This window comes from Canis lupus, chromosome 3 (assembly GCF_003254725.2).
Source record: "Canis lupus dingo isolate Sandy chromosome 3, ASM325472v2, whole genome shotgun sequence".
Classification (NCBI taxonomy): domain Eukaryota; kingdom Metazoa; phylum Chordata; class Mammalia; order Carnivora; family Canidae; genus Canis; species Canis lupus.
In genome coordinates this window covers 71,408,858-71,430,202 of record NC_064245.1, presented here as the reverse complement: position 1 = coordinate 71,430,202, position 21,345 = coordinate 71,408,858, and the positions used below count along the sequence as shown (strand labels likewise).

Below are 21,345 nucleotides of genomic sequence, written 5' to 3'. Positions count from 1 at the left end.
GGGAAGGTCCTTTAGAACTTGGTTTTAGCCTTGCCCCCACCCCTGTGGGCTCTGTGTTGTGTGTGACCGGAGGCTTCTTGTAGGAGGTGATGACCATCATCCCTCGGCCTTTAAGGGATGAATAGGAGTTTTCCAGGTGGAGAAGGAAGGAAGGGCTGTTCCAGCTGATGAGCTGGTGTTGGTACAGGTGTGGCAGTGTGTTTGGGGTGATGTCAGTAGGTCATGGCTGGGTGTGGGGTGTTGGAGTAGGGCTGGATAATAAGTACGTTGAAAGGAGGTTGGCCTGCCGAGGTGGGCCCTGGTTCCTGCACATGGTGAGCCTAGCATCGTAGGGCTCTTGACAGTCTCCCTAAATTTCCTCGTGTCTACCTCTTTGGTTGTGCCTCTTTCCAGGGCTGAAATGCGCTCATACTCATTTCCTATCTTTTTAAAGGACTATAGCCATCTGACAAATTCCTTGCCTAATTGCTAAGGGCACAGAAGGCTTCCCCTTCAATTATTTAGCTTGTCTTGAAACTGGGACTTGGAAGGCGACCAGTCTTTCTTTACACGCTTTGTGGTAAATCCCTTCTGGGAAAGCAGATGCGACATCTCGGAAGGCTTTTCTTGCAAAAAGTTTGATGTGAAAGCGACCAAGTTATTAAAATAACTTAGTGGGCTAAGATGCAGCTCCCAGAATACGGGCTCGGTGCCTCCATCCCTCTGCTTCTCTTCTGTGTCCGCCTGGTGTCCTGTTCAGTCTGCCTCCTCCTCCTCGGCCCCCAGAGCTGATCCAAGTGCGGTATTTATCAGCCCTGCAGGCAATCAGCTAGCTGCCTCCCACCAGGGGTGGTGGGTCTAGGGCGGTGAGAGATGGAAAACTGGGCCTTGAATCATCACTGTTTTTTAGCAGACAGTAAGCCCCTGCTGTATGCAGGCGTCCGGCTAGACTCTGAATCAGCCGTGGAATCCAGGCTTCCTAAGCTGGAGGGGGCCTCAGAGAGTGGTCATTTCTCCATGGAATGTGTGGCTCTGTTGGTACAGGAGAAGGTTTTAGGCGGCACGTGGCCAGGCGTGTTTTATTTTAATAGTATTTAGCTCAGTGTGTGTTACAGAAAATATAACACATGAAACGTGTTTTTGTTTTGTTTTTGGTGGATGCTATATCATTCAGACCAAGGCTGAAAGTGTTTATACATTTTTAAAAGTCAGTAATTGTAAAGAAAAATATTAAGCAAATCAAGGTAAGTTGCAAAGGGGTGTGCTGGAACTTTTTTGGGGTTCCCCCAAAATATTCTTAATCACGGCTGCTAGAATTCTTTGACCTGTAACTTCAAGTGTAGACAAAACTGTGGTAAAATTGATTTTTTTAAAAATGAGCATACATTGTACGTATTTTATACAGAAGTCACAGCGGCCACACCCGGATGACTGACGTCTGGAGACCCAGCCTAGGCCCAACGCTACAGAGGGGTGGGTGCTGGCAGGTGCCACACAGGTGCTGTGCCAGAGGCAGGACATCGGGCGGGGCTTGGTGTGGAGGGACCGGCCGCCCTGGCCTGCTCACCTGTCAAGGAGGTGGTCGTGCATGGGTGTGGTCCTCAGCTGGGCAGGCAGGTGGCGAGGCTCTGTTGGAATTGCCAAGGAGCACCTGCTTCTATGAGGAGGCTCTGTAGGAGGGGACTTTGCTAAGTTTCAGGATCAGAGAACCAGAGTTTGCACTGAGGGGTCAAGGATTCGTCTGTGCACTCCCAGATACCGGCTCCAAATGCCCCATTTTCTCTTTTAGAGACGGCCAGTGTCTTTGAGGGCTAATGCCAGCTCTCCCTGGGCCAGGCCTTGTCTCCCTTCAGCAGCAGGTGGGCGGCCGTGCCTGTGGGGCACCCAGTTCAGGGGCTGTGGGCTCAGACAGGGCATCTGGACCCCAGGCAGCTTCCTCCAGGGGCCTGGATGGGTTGGGGCAGTTCACCAGCTCAGCCGCCGTGGGGCGCTGTGGCCAGAAGCCAAAGAAGTCCGCTTTTTGGCTCCCATTTAGGGACTGTTGGGTAGGCTGTTGTATTCCTGGTAGATTCTGCGCCCTTTCCTCTGTCCCTCTCTCCCTGTCCCTCCCTCTCCCTCTCCCCTCCCTCCCTCCCTCCCTCCCTCCCTGTGGTTCCAGGGCATCAGGCCCAGTGGTGTGGACCACAGTGGTTACCAAGTGAAGTGATCCTACGGACCCGAGCTAATGTTTGGTGAGCGTGCATCCTGTGCGTAGCACTGGGCCAACTGTTTTTCCTTCTATCATCTCTCACTTACCTCTCAGGACAACACGAGGAGTTAGGAATCTCACGTTAAGAACGGACGACGTTGCCCCCACCTTCCCCTTCCAGCTCCCTAAAGGCTGACCTGCTCCAGCGCGGGGCGGCATCTTTTGTCTGGAGAAACCATGAGTATCTTGCTGGGGAGGAGGCCCCTAGTGCCCAAGTGTGGATGAACATGTTCTCTGCTTCCCGTCCTGGTCTAGGCAGCTGATTTTAGAGGCCCGTACCCACAAAGGTGCTTTTTTTTTAAAAAAAAAAAAAAAGATTTTGCTTCCCTACCAGCAGAGCATCAAGGCAATTTTCTGGGGCCCAGATGGAGTCTGTTGGGTTTCAGGGAGGAAGCCAGACAGACGCTGATGCAGCCGCTGCCAGCACTGTGGGCTATTCATCAAGATCGGGAGGCCGCGGAGGGCCGGCAACGCCACGTCAAAGCCGGGAGCATAAGCGGGTGTCTATTCCTGGATGCAGAAACCACTCTGTTCAGCAAGCAGGGCTGTGTCCCTGCTGCGTCAGGGCCCTGCGTAGGGCCCTGGGGACGCCGACGTGGATGAGCAGGAGACACTGACCTTGAAGTTCACAGCACAATAGGCAGGGTTCAGGTAGATAGGACTCTGAGGGGTGGGCACCACTTCCAGGTTCACGATTTTGTGTGGGTCACTTAGTTTTGGGGGGTTCCCTTGTCCCCTTCTCTGAAATGGGAGTGGGATGGGAAGAATAAAGGCCATCTATTTCAAAGCCTTATGAAGGCCCTTGAGCTGAAACACACAGAGCTCAGAGCCCAGGGCCTGCCCCAGGAGCTGCCCAGTCCTCTGTCTCTCTGACCTGGTATGATGTTCTGTGCTGGAGGGAAGCCAGGGCGCAGGGGTACTACCTGTCTCCCTCCCCTTTCCTCCCACAGCTGGGCGTATAGCAGGTGCTTGCAAACTTTGTGCGTGTTTGTTGAATGAATGAACATGGCATTGGCCTTGGACGACTTGGGCCTTAGGTGGGGTGGAGACTTAGGAAGAAGGGTGGTGCTGTGGGCAGACGTGGAGGGAAGGAGCAGGGGTGCAGAGGAGGGCAGACTGGAGGCCCAAGGCAGGGAGTGAGGGGGACGGATTTCCATGGGAAGGGCTGGGCGCTGGCAGGGAGGCTCAGCTGGGCTGTGCTACACATCCTGACCGCCAGCTGGATGAGGTTGTGGAGGTCCTGAGGCCAGCTTTTGAGCCCAGGTAGGTTTTTATTTATTTATTCATGAGAGATACAAAGAGAGAGGCAGAGACATAGGCAGAGGGAGAAGCAGGCTCCTCGCAGGGAGCCCGATGTGGGACTTGATCCCAGGACCCCAGGATCACACGCTAAGCCAAAGGCAGACATTCAACCACTGAGCCACCCAGGCATCCTTTGCCCAGGTAAGAAGGGTTCAGTCTCGTCTTCTCGAGCCTGGTGGCCGATTAGGACCTGCTCTATGTCTGTGGGGAGGCAAGTGTGGGCCGTGGCCTCATTCTTACAGAGCTTATAGCCCGGTTGGGAGAAAAAGACCCCACAGGTAGGATGAGGACTTGATATAACTTGGGCTTTGGGAGCAGATGTAAATATTGGATTTAAGTTAGATAATTTTTTTGGCCAATTTTATAATCTTTGGAAGGCTGATGAAATGGACCTCCCTTCATCCTGGGCATGTGTGGGACATTCTGTGATTTAGAGTCCGGCCTTAGCTTCAGGTCCCGGACTCAGTACTTCTTACCAGGGCGGCCCTGGGCCCTGACACCTGATTTCACTGAAACTCTGCATTCCCGTCTGTAAAGTGTGAGCATAATTCTTCATTGGTAAGACTTGAGGGTCGAGTGTGATGGTCTGCGCAGAGCTGGCCAGGACCGAGTGCCCGCTCACTGCAGGTCATTTCCTGGGGAAAGAAGGCTGCCAGGATGTTGTGTGTGTTCGGGGGCGGGGGGGTGTTGTAAATTACTTTTGTCTTCTTTTTTGCACCCCTCACAGTTTTTCCTTGATAAGCTTTTTTTTTTTTTTCCTTGAAGAACATAACTTATAAAGAATAGGCCTGACAAAGCAATCTGCTTGGTTGAGTCTGTGTTTCTGTAGATTGGCCCTGTGCCCACAGAGGCAAGACGTCACATGCTGTCTTAAAGACTTGAAATTCCTGGGCAGCCAGGAAGAAGGGAGACACTTGGGCACTGGTACTTTTGCAAAGCCCTTTGCTCCATAAACATGAGCCTCAGGCTCTCAGGCCCTCAGGCCTGACCAGCCTTCCAGCCCCAGGACCTTGGATGACATCAGGCCAGGGTGCAAACCACCAGTCTCCTGTTTCCTAGGTGCATGTTCTTGGGCCAGCTCTGCAGCCTCTTGCAAGCTCCCCCTGCCTCCTGCAAACCTAAAAGCATCCCGTGACACCACTAGGTTACCCATACCAGAAACCTGGGTGTCTGTCTGCCTTCTCCCCTTGTCTTCTTATCCAGGCCCTGGCCCTGGCTGGGAACTCCCCTGTCCTTTTCTGTGTCTCTGTGCCTGGGAATTCACTCACAAAAGAAGAGTGAGTGCTTATTATAAGCCAGGCCTGAGGATGGATGTTCCGAGGAATTTTCAAATAAGGTCCCAGTGTCCTGGACTTTATATTTGGTGTGTATTGTGGGGCCGTGTGGGTACGTGTGGGAGAGAAGCAGTGAACAAGTGGAAAATAAATGAAAAATGCAAGTCCGCATTTGCTGCAGCTCCTGGAGGGACAGCTACAAGCTCACTCTCTCAGTTCCAGTTTTCCCAGCACGTGGTTGGCCCCCAGGAAATGCTGGCGAATGGAGCTGGGTGGAAGAGGGGAAGAAATTGGCTCCGCCATCTTGAAAAGGTGGACCTGCCCTTCATGGAGCCAAGCCCATAGGAAGCATTAGGATTCTAGGTGGGGTCCAGCTTATTGCAAAGGGCTGTGGAGAAAAGGGATGTTTGCGTGCATTTCCTGGAGTACAGAAGCTGGGGCTTGAAATCCTTATTTGCTTAGCAAGAAACAAATGCAAAATGGCAGCACTCCTGCTTAGGGAAAATCTGCTGGGTGTGAGCCAGCATTTGGGAGTACAAGTCAGTTGTCTGCATGGAGTCTGTCACCAGGAAAGACAGTTGCCCTACTCTTGATCTAAAATAGATGCACCATTGCCATCAAATCATTGCACGCTAGCTGGCATTCAACTTGGGATACCCTAGTGTTTACTTAGCAGCGTACGTGTCACCCAACCCACAGCTTTTCCAGAAAGCTGTCCTACAATGGAAATCATGCCTAATTTTCATTTGGTCACTCACTATTCTCTGGGTACCTACTCAGTACCGGGCTCTGAGGTAGATCGGGTCCAGGAGCACGAAGTTAATTAGCTCGGGTCCTTGCTTCTAAGGAATGAATGTTCAGAGAAGGTAAACTCTGGGTGGGCAGGAACTTCTGGCTGTTTGATGTTCCCAGTGCTGAGAACAGTGTCCAGGAGAGTGGAGGTATGACGAATCCTTCAATGAATAAATGATTGGGTGAAATGAATGAGTGATTGGTGAGAACAAGTAGAAGGTGATGCCAGCGCAGGGTGGCTAGTTGAGGGGGGAGCATGGGAGCCATGCATGCCCTGATGCAGATTACAGATGCTTCTCGGGGAGGCTTGTTAGCTGAGGAGGAAGGTATCCACAGGGCATCCAGGCCCTCTGGTAGAGGGAGGCATAGGGGCAGAACCCATGCCCAGGAGTAGGGGGAGTGAAGGTTCAGGGGGCTGAGTGAGGGTGGCATTGGGGGGCTTCAGAGGAAGCAGAGGCATGTGGGTAGCATGCTGTAGGCCTGGCTGGCAGGCTTGGGCTGGACCCCAAGGTGGGGGGACCACCTGAAGCCATCTAAGTGGAGGAGTGATATGATGGGGTGCCCTAAAAGACCCCATGGATGATGGGGCCATCAGGGCCTGGGATACAGGTGAGGCAGTCCTTCAGAGCCAGTCTTTGTCAGCTCTTAACTCACCTGGTGCTGCCGGAACATACTCTATGGATGGCCAGTTACTTACTGATACACACTTTTTGAAATAAGCATGTTTTTGTTAGCCTCCTTAAATGGCTTAAAGGTCCTTTAAGTGACTGAATTTTAAGAGTTGGTCCTTTCAAACTTCTCATGCCATTAATGTGAATGAGGCAGAGAAGTTTCTTGTGTCATTTCCTCACGTCACGTCAAGTGCATGTTGGGAAGAATCCAGACCCGTGTTCTAGGCCTGCTCCATTATGTACTGGCTATGTGACCCAGGGGCAGTGGTAGTAGGGATGTGGAAGGTAAAGGAGATAATGCATGTGGCACACCCAGCATGATTTAATTCCCATCCTGTTGGAGATGGTGGCATCTGGCCCCTAGAGTGACAGTGCCCCGTGTTGTCTTGATTGACTGAACTTGCTAATTAAAGTTGGCTCCATGAATGAAGCTCATTTCCTTCATGCCCATTGGGATTTAATGGGCACATGAGGGCACTGATTTGTGGAGTGAGCTGTGTGACCTTGCTCAGCTCACTCTTAAGGCTCTCTGAGCCTCAGTTTCTAGTTTCTTAGCGTATGAGCTGAAGACCATAATCATTCCCATCTCATTGGGTGTTGGGACAGACATGAGAAGTCCAAAGCTAAGAATTGAACCAGAGTTTTCTGATTCCTGGTTTTGCAACCTCAACCTAATTTATCTGAAGTTGTGTTTTTGAGATAACACCTTATGTGTCCTTTTAGGGACTCTATGTAGGGTAATCCTTAAAAACAAATGAGGAATAATGTGCACACCTTTCTTTGGCAAGTCTTGAAAATTTAAGATATATCATAATTGGGGATGAGTTCAGCTTGGCTGGCTTCCCTACATGAGTTGCAGGGTTGTATCTGAAAGGAATCATAGCCTGGGTCAGCCTATGTCTTTCAGGCAGGGTAAAGCGGGAGAAGACACTGGAGAAGCTTCCACTTCTGCTGACTATTCAGAGCAGATGTTCTTGACCCTGGCACCCAGGCTGCATGTTGGAATCCCCTTGGCTGCTTTGGAAATCTATCTGTGTCCCACCCCAGATCAGTGTCATCTGGACTATATCTGGGCATTCTCTCAATTTTGTTTTTGATTGTTGATTGCACTCTATAGAAATACACTTAATTTTTGTATACTAATCTTGTATCCTGCCACCTTGCCGACTTCATCTATTCTAATAGTTTTGTGTTTTGGGTTTTTTCCTTCGTTTTTGTTTTGTTTTTTGTAGATTCCTTAGGATTTTCTATACATAAGATCCTGTCATTTGCAAATAGAGATAGTTTTATTTTTTCCTTTCTAATCTGGGTGCTTTTTGTTATTTTATTTTATTTTTCTCTGGATAAACCTGTAGTACAGTGTTGAATAGAAGTAGTGAGAATAGACATCCTCACCTAGTTCCTATTTCAAGGGGGAAAGCTCTCAGGCTTTCACCATTGAGTAAGATGTCAGCTGTGAACATTCTGTAGATGCCCTTTATTGGGTTGAGGAAGTTTCCTTCTGTTCTTAGTTTGTTGAGTGTTTTTATCATCCCCGGGTGATTTCATCACGTGCCTTTACACATCTATTGAGATGATCGTGAAGTTTTGTCTTTTATCCTATTATTATATTCATTCATTCCATGGATTAGGTTTGGGTGTTAAACCAGCTTTGCATCCTAGGATCAATCCCACCTGGTTGTGGTGTATGGTTCTATAGTATTTTGTTGTGTTTTGGCTTATAGACACCCCAATCTCTGCCTCCATCTTGACGTGGTATTGTCCCTTGTGCTTGTCAGTCCCCAGATTTTTCCTTTTTATAAGGACACTGGTCATTTTGGATTAGGGCTACCTTAATGACCTCACTTTAACTTGACTGTATTGCTAAAGGCCTTATCTCCAAATAAGGCCACATTGTGAGATATTGGGGTTAAGACTTCAATATATGAATTCCTGATATGCATATATCAGGAACATTTTCCAGTATCCTTCTTCTGACATTAATTTTCAAATGCATTTTTAGCTGGGGTGGAACATTTTTAACGAATGAAATCTTATCCCGAAGCCCATATAGAACCCTCAAAAGCAAATTAAAGTTGGGGGGCAGCGTGCTCAGACTTCAGACAAGTCCAGAGCTGAGTAGAGTTGGCCATTGCTGTTGTTTTTGTGTGCGTGTGTGCATGGATATGCAGGTATGGGTTAATCAGTATTGCTAATTAGTAACATTAACTAATGAAGTGATTAATAGTCAATAGTCAGTTGTCCCAGATATTCCCAGTTTCCAGGAGTCTGAGCCCTTCTATAAATGTTGAAGGAACCATGCACTCACCGGAAATAAATGATTTTTAATCTCATCTTTATCTTCTCCAAGCTTCACAATGAACACATAATACTTAATCATTATACTCACCAATATTATCAATAATCAAATTATTAATTAATGAGCCAGTGCAACTCATGCTGTACTCACAATAACTCAACCTCATGAGGTAGGTACTATTTTCCTCATTTTTCCAGGTAAGGAAACAAGCTCAGAGAGGACAAGTAACCTGCCCTGGGGAACACAGCCAACAAGGGGTAGGGTCTTGATTCTAACTCAGTCTGATACTGAGCCAGCCCTTGAGAACACTCTACTCCACTGCCGTTTGGAGGTTCTAGAACATGAAGTTCCATCAGTGGAGCATAGGTGTGGATAGGGTCTATTTGTAGTGAGCACCAGCAAAGTATGAAGTTTTCTGCTGTGTTATTTAAAGTTGTTTAGTGTGTCCCTCTTTAATTTCTTTTAAGATACTTATTTATTTTGAAAGAGAGAGCAGGGTGGGGAGGGGCAGAGGGAGAGGGAGAAGCAGACTTCCCACTGAGCAGGGAGCCCGACATGGGGCTCCATCCCAGGACCCCAGGATCATGATGCTAAAGGTGGATGCTTAACCCATTGAGCCACCCAGGTACCCCTCCTTCTTTAATTTTAACTCTGGTTTCTGGGGCACCCTGGCCTCCATCTGTGTTCATCTGTTGGGCTACTTTAAACAGAGGGGTGTAATACAGGGAAGCAGGAGTGGTTAGAAGGTGGAGGAGCAGGGGTCTCAGCTAGGCCTCAGGTTTGACCCCAGAGTCACACCCCAGAGTTGCCCTCTGGGGAGCTGGGGGGTCAGAAGCCATTGTGTCCAGGGTGACTCCAGCCACAGCTGTAAGCAGGGATGATGACCAGACACCATATGCACCAAGGCACCCCCTGTCTGCCAGGCTTATACCAACAAATGGGCACCCTGCTGTGCCACTTGAGTCCCCATTTTTCCTAGAGTGAAATCTTGTATGAATGAATGAATGAATGAATGAAATGTATGATGGATCTAAAATCACATGCAGAGCGATAGCTCCAAGGGAGTCTGGGAAATGTTTCTGGCTTTCTGGCCTCTTGCAGTTCAGGATGGCACATTTGGTCCCCCTTTGGGGTCATTTTGTCCGGGTGATGTGAGTGTGGATAGGCTGAGTAGTGCTGCCATCTCAAATCTTCAAGCTCCTCACAGTGAGTTCCCTGATTCCTGGGTTCTTCCTGGGCTTGCAGCAGTACTGTCTCCAGGGTATGAGACGACTTCAGGAGCTGGGTTACATGGGATGCAGGCAGGAAACACAGCCTGAATCTGATCCTGCTCCTAGTAGGACAGCATGCCTTCTTCCAGCCTCATTGCTCAGTCAACCTGAGTGAGCCCCGACCTGGGTGAGCCCTGACCTGGGTGACCCTGGCTCGAAGGCCCTGGGAACACAGGGCCTTTGCAAGCACATGTCCAGTGACGTGGAGGAGACAGCGCTGCACATGGCTCTCTTCCGGGGCAGGAAGTAGGAAGTCCCTGAAGCAAAGCAGCAGGCAGCTCCTTAGCCTGAAAACGAGGGGGTGGGGGTGGGGAAGAAGCGGTGGTCCTATGCCAGGGGAAATCTGGCGGTGGCCGCCCAGTGGGAGTTTGAGTCCTGGAGCAGAGGAGGACCGCACCTGGCAGGCTGCAGAGTCAGGCCGGGTGGAATCTTAGCCCCTTATTTCACCTCCTTGAGCCTCAGTGTCTTCACCTGTAAAATGGGGTTGTTGATTATATCCCATGAGCTTGTTGAGGTTCAGGACAAAACTCTGTTTAAATGGCTGGTGGAAGATGAGCTGCTGCATCTCCCATCACTTGTTCAATCCCCGAGTGCCCTCTGCCAGAGGTTATGGCCAGCTGGCCGGCGTGGAGGGGGATGAGGACCTGAGCAGTGGCTTGGCCTCTCTGCCTCTATTATTTCTTGTACAAGGTGTGGGAAATGAAACCTCCCTCTCAGGGGCTCTATAGGGTTAGAGGGATGACTCTTGGCTGACACTTAGCATTTCGAATAGTTTCCTATGGTGCTTCCCTCATGCCTGCTCCAGAGGAAGGTATTATCACTGGGATGCTGAAATAGGATTTCCAAAAGTGCTTAAATATTCTTCTGGTTATTTGGGTTTCAACAAACCAAAATGCAGGTTTTTAAATGTCTGCTGGGAGTCTGAGCTCTTCTGTAAATGTTGAAGTAGTCGTATACTCAGCGTGAAATTTTTCCCATATCCACCATTTCTCGATTCCCATGACACCAGTCTCTGCCATGGTGTTGGGTGATAACTTGAAAATGTGTGTAAGAACGTCCATGAGAGCTGGAAGTGCTCTTGGGAAGTGGTTTGGGGGAGGAGCCGGTGCATTGGGCTTTCAAAGGTTTGGGTTCAAATGCAGGCTGGCTGCGGCTCTCCGCACCTGTTTTCTCCATTGTAAAATGGGCCTTAAGATGCCTCCTCAGGTGGGCTGTGGTGGGTGATGTGATGATATCTGGGGCCTAGATTACGTCACTCTGCAAAGTGCTATGTACATGATGGCATTTTTATTCAGGTGGGGCAGGCTGGGCCAGGGAAGTGCCCATCCCTGGAGTGGGCTGGGTCAGCTCTGATGACATTCCATAGCTTGAGAATAGGAGAGAAGTGGTCCCCGAGGAGACGAAGCAGCCCTGCCCCAGCCCCCACCAGGCTCCAAACAGATGGACCATCTGTCTTTCTTCTGTGCCTCTCTGGGTTCTGCTGGTCCTGCTGGGTCAGCTCATATGTTTCCTCTTTCATGGAAGGTGCCTCTCTTGCCTCTGGGCATCCACAGTGGGCTATCCCTCCTCTTCTGTTTCAGGTTGTGACCACTTGTGGGCACCTCACCCCTGCCTTGCTGGACTTGAAGACGTGATGGGAGAGGTTGGGGCATGATCTGGATCTGGTCACCTCTCTACCCCTGGGCCTGAGCAGTGTGTGCTAGTGTTTGCATATGCAAAGGAGGGCATCACAGTGTTTCTTGCTTGTGCATGTGGACATCCATCTCCCGGGCATGTGCCCATTGCCTTCAATCAGGGATAGGCACTCAGCCAGGCCAAGCTCTCAGGAGGTAGAAGAACACTAAAGCTTTGCCAGCACAGAGTGCCTGGTCCGTTGGGGTGGACACATGTGCCAACACAGCATGATCAGGGCTGTGAGGAAGGGAAGCTCAAGGTGCCACCATGTGCAGAGAACACCCCCACTGGCCTGAGGGTGGGATGTGATATCAGGGCCAGCTGTCCAAGCATGTAATGGTGAGGTTTGAAGAAGATGGGTGGGTGGGAAAAGGGGGAAGGAAGGGCATTCTAGGAAGAGAGCATCAGCTAGGTTTGGTGGGGCAGTGCTGCGTAACAAAGGAGCCCTGAACGATCAGTTCTAGGTCACGCATGCTCTGGTGCAGGTACCCTAGGCTTTCCTCTAGTGGGTGATTTCAGGGTCCCAGCACTCCTGCCTGCTCACACCATCATCTCAACACATGGCTTCTAAGGTCCCTGCAACCAGGGAGAGAGAAGAGGAGTCACTTGGGCTCTTCTGTGCCTCAGCCCTATAGTGACACAAGTCACTGCTGCTTGCACACCGCTGGCCAGGGCTGGTCATGTGACCCCGCCTACTGCAAAGGAATCTGGGAAGTGGAGGGAAGCAGGTGGGGGATTTGCTGAGCACACAGGGAACCCACTTGCCAGAGGTACCCGGGCCCCCAGAGAATGCAGCATCGATGGGAATTACAGTCCTAGGACTCCAGCTCTGCCAGAACTTAATGAAACACTGACTCCCCCACCCCAACCCCAACTATGGGGCATCAAAATAATGGCTGGAAAAGGGATTCTTTTTTTTTTTTTAGGATTTTATTTATTCATGAGAGACACAGAGAGCGAGAGAGAGAGGCAGAGACACAGGCAGAGGTAGAAGCAGGCTCTGTGCAGGGAACCCGGTGTGGGACTCGATCCCAGGACCCCGGGATCACAACCTGAGCTGAAGGCAGATGCTCAACTGCTGAGCCACCCAGGTGTCCCTAGAAAAGAGATTCTTGGAAGGATAAGAGCTCAGGGGGTAAAGGGAATCTGGTTATAATAGGTCGGGAAGGATTAGGTGACTTCTGTTTTTAAGGAATTGGGTGTAACATTGGTCCTGTCTCCTTCATCTACTTCCATCCCTTTCAGAGTATAAATAACGTGGAGTACGTATGGTAGGCTTTTTCATATGAAAGTGAACCCTTTCTGTTTATGAATCTTCTAAGCCTTTGAAAGAGGTTGTGCACAGAGTTACCTTCCCGTTACTTCAGGAGATGCTGGCAGCGGTGGGGAAGTGGGACGGAGGCCTGCTCATGAAAACATCCAGAGAATTCATGCTCAGCCAACCTCCCCATTCTTACTGGCAAGGGCTTTGTCTCTGCTTGTGATTTTAATTTAGATTCCTCATTACGATTTTTGGTGTTCTTTTGGGCCACATTACTTCCTAATGAGCTTCTTGAGCATCATTTGTATAATGCAGATTTATCTTACTGAATTTATTACAAAGATCTTTCTTCAATTCAAAAGCGGTAGGATTTGCTGTCTTGAATTTTATAGGTTAGTAGATTGTCAGCACTGAGAGATGAACAGTAGTTGGGAGTTCATTTGAGCTTTGTTTCCTTTAGCTATGAGAGTGCAGCGGTTGGCTGGCTCCTTGGCAGCCTCTCGGGTCTTGAAGTTCAGCGCTGTCTTGTAGACGACACATAGCTGCGTCTTGTTTACCCACCCACTCTGACAGTTCCCATCTTTTCATTGGTGCAGCTAGACCACCGATGGTAGAGTGATTATCGATATAGCTGGAGTCAGATCTACCACATTTGTTACTTTTCTATTTGTCTACTTTTCTGCCTTCTGTTTTTTTTTTTAAAGATTTTATTTATTTATTCATGAGAGATGCAGAGAGAGGCAGAGACATAGGCAGAGGGAGAAGCAGGTTCCCTGTGGGGAGCCGATGAGGGACTCAATACCAGGACCCTGGGATCACAACCTGAGCCGGTGGCAGATGCTCAACCACTGAGCTTCTCAGGTGTTCCTCCTTTTGTGGTTTTATTTTTATTTTTTTAAAGATTTTATTTATTTATTCATGAAAGACACACAGAGAGAGAGAGAGAGGCAGAGACACAGGCAGAGGGAGAAGCAGGCTCCATGCAGGGAGCCTGATGTGGGACTCGATCCCAGGTCTCCAGGAACACACCCTGGACTGAAGACGGCACTAAACCTCTGAGCCACCTGGGCTGCCCCTTTTGTGGTTTTAACTGAGCATCTATGTGTTCCCATTTTCTCTGCTTCCCCAGCATATGGGTTGTGCAGGCACACCTCATTTTATTTAGCTGTGCTTTATCGTGCTTTGCAGATACTGCATTTTTTTTTTCCAAATGGAAAGTTTGTGGCAATCCTCAATCAAGCAAGTCTATTGGCACCTTTTCCCAACAGCATCTGTTGACTTTGTGTCTCTGTGTCACATGTTGGTAATTCTCAAAATATTTCAAACTTCTTCATTATTATTACATTTGTTAGGGTGATCGGTGATCTGTGATTATGACCTGCTGAAAGCTCTGATGATGGTTAGGATTTTTTAGCTATAACATATTTTAAAATTAAGGTACGTACATTGTCCTTTTAGACATATGCTATTGCACACACAACAGACTATAGTGTAGCATGAACGTAACTTTTAATATGGATTGGGAAACCAAAGGGAGTCATTTGACTCCCTTTATTGAGATGCTGACTTTATTGCACTGGTTTGGAACCAGACCTGCGATATCTCCAAGGCATGCCTCTACTTCTTTTTTTTTTTTAGCTTTTTTTTTTTTTTTTAAGTGGTGGCCTTAGAATGTGCAACAGACATGTGTGGCCAGTCCAAGTCCCTTTTCACATAACACCATGTGACTCCACGTGTAGTGGAGGCACCTTTGACAAAGTCTTCCTGTGCCCTTTCTCCCATCCCACATCACGCCACTGTCATTCATGTCACTCTTCTAGATGCTGTCAACACATAATACATTGTTGCTGTTATTATTTCGGACACGGTTATCTGTTAGATCAATTAAGAATAAGAAAAGTAAAAGTTTTTATTTTTCCTTCATTTATTCTTTGTTTAGCTCTCTTCTGTCTCCTCTGTAGATCTGTATTTCTTTAAAAAATAATTTTTTTTTTGTTTTAGATCTGTATTTCTGACCTACATCATCTTTCTTCTCTCAGAACTTATTGTAACTTTTTCTTTTTGCAAGGAAGATCTACTGGTGACAGATCTCTTCAAATTTTGTCAGAGAAAGTCTTCACTTTGAAAGATAATTTCACAAGGTATAGAATTTTAGGTTGGTGGGATTTTCTCTCAGCTGATTGCACTCCATTCTTTGCTCGTTTGCATGGTTTCTGAGAAGTCTGACATAATCTTTACTTTTGTTCCTCTGTAGGTAAGGTGTTTCCTGCCCCCTGGCATCTTTCAAGATTTTTTATTTGTCTTTGATTTTCCTCAGTTTGAATATGATCTGCGTAAGCGTCAGTTTCTTGGTATTGATCTTGTTTGGTGTTCTGTGAGCTTCTTGCGTCTTTGGTTTGGTGTCCGACATTAGTTTTTGGAAATCCTCTGACATTACTGGTGCAAATATTTATTCTCCTTTCTCTCTCTCTCTCTCTCTCTCTCTCCCTCCCCTTTCTGGTATTCCCATTACACATTTGTAATTATCCCACAGTTCTGGGGGTATTCTGTTTCAGTCATTGTTTTCTTTGCCATTGGGTTTGGAATGGTTTTATGGACTTCAGACTCACTGAGTATTTTCCCCAGCTGGGTCCAATCTACAGTTCCTTGGAGGTGAGGTGTTCTTCATTTCTATTATAGTGGGTTTTTTTTTAAATCTTTAAGAGCATTTCTTTTCAGTCCTTTCTTAGAACTTCCATGTCTGCTTACATTAGCCATCTATTCTTGCATATTGTCTACTTCTTCTGTTAGAGCCCTTAGCATGTTAATTATAGTTATTTTAAAGTCCTGGTCTGATAATTCCAGCATCACCACCATATCTTAGCCTGGTTCCGATGTTTGCTATGTCTCTTCAAACTGGGTTTTGAATGCTTTGTATATATGCCTTGTAATTTTGTTGTTGTTGTTGAGAGCTGGACAGGAGGTATTTAGTAAAAGGAACCGGACTAATTCCCATGGAGGTTTCTGCTCTGGTAGGGTTGTTATTCTCAGTATCCATCTGTCTGCCTCTCCAAATTTTGCCGTGTGATCTCAGTTCTCAGATGGATATAAGAAAAGTTACTGATTTTCAGTTTGTTCAGTCTTCTCCTTGTTGTGTGGATGGGAGTGATGACTTCCAAGCTCCTTATGTGCCAGACCAGAAACTGGAAGTTGGATTCAGTTATTTCTATGTTCTCCCTGCCTCCCTCCTTCCTTCCCTCCACCTCTTCCTCTCCTGTTCTTTCATTTCTTTTCCCCACCCTTCCTTCCTCCTGTGTATGCCCCTACCCCCTTCTCATTGGGCAGGACTTCGCCAAAGTGGCCGCAGGTTAGGTGACTGCACAGTGTTGCCCTGATTGGAGGTTTCTCTGTTTTTTTTTTTTTTGGATGGCATCATGAGTTCAGACCTGAGCTCTGTGCATGTTGGCTGTGAGGTCTGGTGTTTTAGGAGGCCTCACTTCCCTGAACTTGGCTACACTTTACTCCTTTGAGACATATCAAGATGGACATGCTAGGGCCAGGTGACAGAGGTTATCCAAAGATTCCTGGGCCCTCTGGCCCTTGATGAAGGTGGTATCCTCACAGTGTCCAGCTGTTGCTATGTCAGCTGCAGCCCTCCACCTGGCCCTGAGCTTCACAGGTGACCATGCTTGTTCTGTGACTGGGGTGAGGATGACAAGTGACAGTGGCTGGTGATGCTGCCACCAAAAGGAAGGTATGTCTGACTAGAGACAGGTGCAGTGGCCCATAGAGGAGTCCCATTTGTGCCCTTCTGTGGCTGTATTTAGGACACAGAGGTGGCTTCCTCCTGATTGATGTGTGGAGATGTTGAAAGGAACAGACAGGCAGAGGTCTGTAATGAGGGGGCTTTGGACAGGAGAGGCTGTGAGCATCATAGGGCAGGGCAAGGTGTGGCTTGCTCATTATTGTGGCACCATAGTACCTATGGGTAGGACCCAGGCAGTAATCTCATGCTGGACATATTCAACCGGCTGAGCTCCTCTGCTCACAGCTCTCTTTCCCCAAGAGCGAGACCCAAGATCCTTGATGCTCAGTGTCTGGTCTTTGAGCTATGGTCATGTTTAAATACCAAGGGAGCCTGGCTGGCAGGGGGAGGGGCCAACTTGCAAGTGAGCTGAGCTCACCATCGGGTGTCCCCGCCTCTACCCACATGCATGCCAGTGTTTTTTTTTTTTTTTAAGACTTTACTTATTTATTCATAAGAGACACACATAGAGAGGCAAAGACATAGAGGGAGAAGCGGGCTCGATCCCCTGACCCGGGATCACACCCTGAGCCGAAGGCAGACGCTCAACTGCTGAGCCACCCAGGGGTCCCTACATGCCAGTTCTTGTGTGATTATGCTTGGCTTTGTGGAATAAGGTGTGTTTTTACCAAGGACTCAGGAAACCTGTCTCTTGAAGGCTCTCTTGTGTCCTTCTGCCTAAACACTGTAACTGAACCATGGGTGGGTGTGAAAGGAGTACGTGACGCTGTCACATCCAGAGGACATCCAAGGAGGGGTCCTGATGTTTTGGGCGCCTGCTTAGAGCTGGCACTTTGCTTGGCACTGGAGACTGTAAATCAGGTGGTTTATAAATGGAGGAGCTGAGAATCCAGGGAGCAAGGGGGAGCAAACAAGTAGGCTAGGCAGTGGGGGGCCAGCAGCGGGCCTTGTCAGCCAGACTTCCCACTGCAAGATCCTGTTGGCGCCCTCCCCCGAGGCAAGGAGGCCTGGGAAGCTTGGTGGTTATTACTGCCATTGTCACTGGTATTGTTAATTTTCTACCCTGGGGTGAGATGTGGGGATTTCCACTTCAGAAGGTAGCTGGGAGGTGAGGCAGAGAGACTGTTGAAGGCTTTTGAGGTCCAGAGGTCTGCAGGTGGCCAGACAGAGGGACCCCGGAGGGCTCCGAAAGGCATCTGGTGGTAGCACTATGGGGCTTGGGTGACACCTGAGAGGGCATCAGAGGGACTCTGGTGGGTAGCACTGTGGGGCTTAGGTGGGGCCTGTGGGGGCGGCAGGTGGCTATTCTTTTGTCCCTACTAGAGACACACAGGTACCACCAGCCAGTCTCCCATGGTGGGATGAACTCCCAGGGCACCACACCTGGAACCTGGTGTCAGTGAAGGCTCCCCTCACTCCCTCCTCCCAGCGTGTCCTGAGCTCTCTGCAGCGCACACTACCTGCGGTGCCCTGTCTCCACTGCAAGCACCTACCGCCTAGGCAGTAAAGATCTCCACAGATGAAGAAACTGAGCCCCAGAGAACTCAGGTGACTGACCCTAGATCAGAGGGACCCACTTGGGATTTAGATCCACATCTCCCAGGCAGGCTCTTTCCCAACCATGTGTAACTTACTGTGTTCGGGCCTCAGTTTCTCCATCCATGAGATGGGGGTAATAGTAGGACCTGCATCCCAGTCATTAGAGGTTTGCTTGAGCAGCCTTGTCCTGCATGAGGCTGGTTGTGGTGTCTGATGTAAGCGTGTGCTCCAAAAACATTTGTCATTCTTATGTTACCCGGAGAAGAGAAGGCTCTGGGAGTAGGGCTCGGTCTCCAGATTACTGATGGGTCGCTCTCTGGGGAAGGGAGAGGCAATCATTCTGGGTAGCTTCTGAGTCTTGTGAGGGGCCCAGGGGAGAAGTCACAAGGGGCCCTTTTTTTGGTTTGTTTCTTTTAGGCTTGAAATCAGAGGTGATTTCCAGGGCCATAGGGGCTGCCCTAGGGCAGCAGGTGTCCCCACGGTGGGGAGTGGGCTTTCTGTCACTGGGAGAATGTGGAGGAGGGACCGAGGAGGGGATTTCCGTGGGGCCTGGAAGGCCACGAGGTGACAGGTGGGCCTTGGAGTCCCAACTTCTTGTGCTGAGAGTCCTGCATCTGGAGGCTGATCTGGTCTTTGTGTGTGTGATTTGTTCCTCACAGTGAAGAGCCCGTTTCGGGGATACTTCGTGGCTTCCAAGTACATGTGGTCCTTACCTATGTGCCAGTGAGGGCACCGCACTGACTCATGGCACCTGAGGCTGGCCACTGATGCTCCTACCGGGCATGCTGCACACACACACTTGAGGTGTAGCCCGTGCCCTTTTACTCCTCCACTCACTCCCTTTCCTTCCAGAACAACCAGCTTTTCAGCAAACCCAGCTGTGTGATTTCCTGGTGTGTGTGTCTCTAAGGCTCCATTGCCTCATCTCTAAATCGGGAGAACCTCTATGCTGCCTCCCCCTGGAGAGGCTCCGTGGCTCAGCTGAGGTGTGGTGGGCCAAGGTGGGCAGCTGGTGGGTGAGTCTGAGAGGTCACCTGCCCATGCTGGGCAAGCTGCAGAGCCCTCTGAGCCTGGTGCCCCCAGGGGAGAATAGGGCCTAGGGCCTGACAGTCCCCCCTGCTCCCAGCCTGCCACTGTGTGCTTCCCGGTATTGATGTGGCAATATCATGCAGCAGCCGGGCCTTCCAACACTGGAGACCCATGGTCTTCACAAGATGCCCGGGACCCCTCTGTGAGAATTCCGCTACGCAGGCTGGGGAGACTGGTCTGCACATCCCAGAAACGCTTCTCCTGCACATCTGGGATTTTCCCATCCTGGGTGGGACTGCTGGGCTAGTGGGTGTGTGTGTGTGTGTGTGAAGTGTGTGGTATGTGTGTGTGTGGGGTGTGTAGTATATGTATGTATGTGGTGTGTACTGTGTGGGTAGTGTGTGTGGTATGGGTGGTTGTGCATATGTGTGCTGTGTGGTGTATTTGCGTATGTAGTGTATGCACATATGTGTATATAGTATATGCACGTGTATATAGTGTGTGCAGTATGTGTAGTGTGTGTGCGTGTGTGGGAAGTAATGTGTGCATTTGTGTATACTGTGTATGCTGTGTGCATGTGTGTAAAGTGCATGTAGTATGTGCATAGTGTATATAATGTTTGTAGTGTGGGTATAATGTGTATATAGTATGTGTGTGTATAGTGTGTGTGGCATGTAGTGTATTTGTGTATGTGTATAGTGTGCATATTGTGTTCTGTGTATAGTGTGTGTTGTGTGTGCATATATGTGCATATGTGTGGTGTGTGTAGCATGAGTATTTGTGTGCGGTGTGTCTGCATGTGTTTGTAATGTGTGCATATATGTGCGTGTGTGTGGTGTGTAGTACATGTGTAGTGTGTGTGGTGTGTAGTGTGTGTATATAGTGTGGGTGGTGTGCGTGTGGTGTATAGTGCATGTGTAGTGTGTGCCGTATGTGTAGTGTGTGTGGTGTGGAGTGTAAGTGTGGTGTGTGTGTGTGTCCATGTGACTTAGCACGGCCGCTGTCCCGGAATTCTGCACACTGCCCACCTGAAGCCACGGGTCCTGGGTCCCCGCGGGGCTGGCGGCTGGGAGCCCGGGTGCAGGCACGGGTCCTGGGTCCCCGCGGGGCTGGAGCCTGGGAGACGGGGTGTGGGCACGGGTCCTGGGTCCCTGCGGGCCCTTAGGCTGGGAGCTGGGGTGCTGGCATGGGTTCTGGGTGACGACCCTGCAGGTCGTCAGCAGGAAATGGCAGGAAGGTCACTCCTGCTGCCCCTGGAGCCTGGATGGAGCCGGATGCAGGCCCAGGAGAGTAGGGGAGGCCACTGCTCCAGGCAGGAAGGGGTGAGGGCTGGCTGGAGGCAGAAGGGAGTGCCTCTCAGAACTGGTGAGTGGGGACAGGCTTGGCTTGGTGGCTGGATATTTAGGTTTGGGAGCCCTGAGGCCAAAGTGAGGATTGAACTGGGCTCAGAACAGGGCCTGGGTAGCCAAGCACTCCCAAATGTGCTGGGACAGGTGGCTCTTCTGTCATTTCCAGGACCCACCAGCTCTGAGCCTCTGGGGTCTGTGATAGGACACAAGGGCCTCAGAACCCTGGCTGCGGGCAGCTTACTCTGGCCTTCCCTGAGCTTAGCAATGCTCAGCAGCCCTGCTTGCACACGGTGCCGTGTGCACAGCCCATTCCACTTCACAGACGGGAAGTGCTGGCTGAGGAAGACAGAGCTGGGGCCTGGCCACACACAGGTCGGTGGCAGGGCTGGGATGAGTGACTGAGCCTCCGCTCCTCACTCTGGGTTCTCTCTGCAGCACTTTACCCCGAGCTAGAGTAGGTGTTGGAAAACCTAACTCATTTGACTTCATTTATAATTCTTTACGGAAGTTTTTTTTTTTTTAAACCCCCACTGACTACTTTGCACTCATATAACGAGAGTCTGGACAGCAAGGGCCTTATTAGTTTGTTGTAAGTGGAGAGTGACATCTCCTTGAAAAGTTCATGTGTGGGCCTCTCAGGCTTTTTCTTGTAAGTATTAAAAAAAAAGTTATTTTTTTGCTCTCTCTCTTTTTTTATTTTTTATTTTTTGGTGTGGGTATGGTGGAAAATCTGCTGTCTTTTTACTCCCTGTCTGTGTTTGTCTTTTGCAAAACACTGTCTTCCTGTTCCCCTTCTGCTCTGGGCCGGGAGAACAGACAGCTCAGCTTGCTAGCACTGTATGTAAAACACGAGATGATGGGCTCTGAGTGAGGGACTGGAGATTTGCCTACTGTGCGGTGTGCACTGGCTTT

General features: G+C 49.5%; 1 protein-coding gene across 6 annotated transcripts in view; it reads left to right on the top strand.

Moving 5' to 3' along the window:
• JAKMIP1 (janus kinase and microtubule interacting protein 1) overlaps nt 1-21,345 on the top strand; it is a 141,116-nt gene that overhangs the window by 37,844 nt on the left and 81,927 nt on the right. The window lies entirely within an intron of this gene.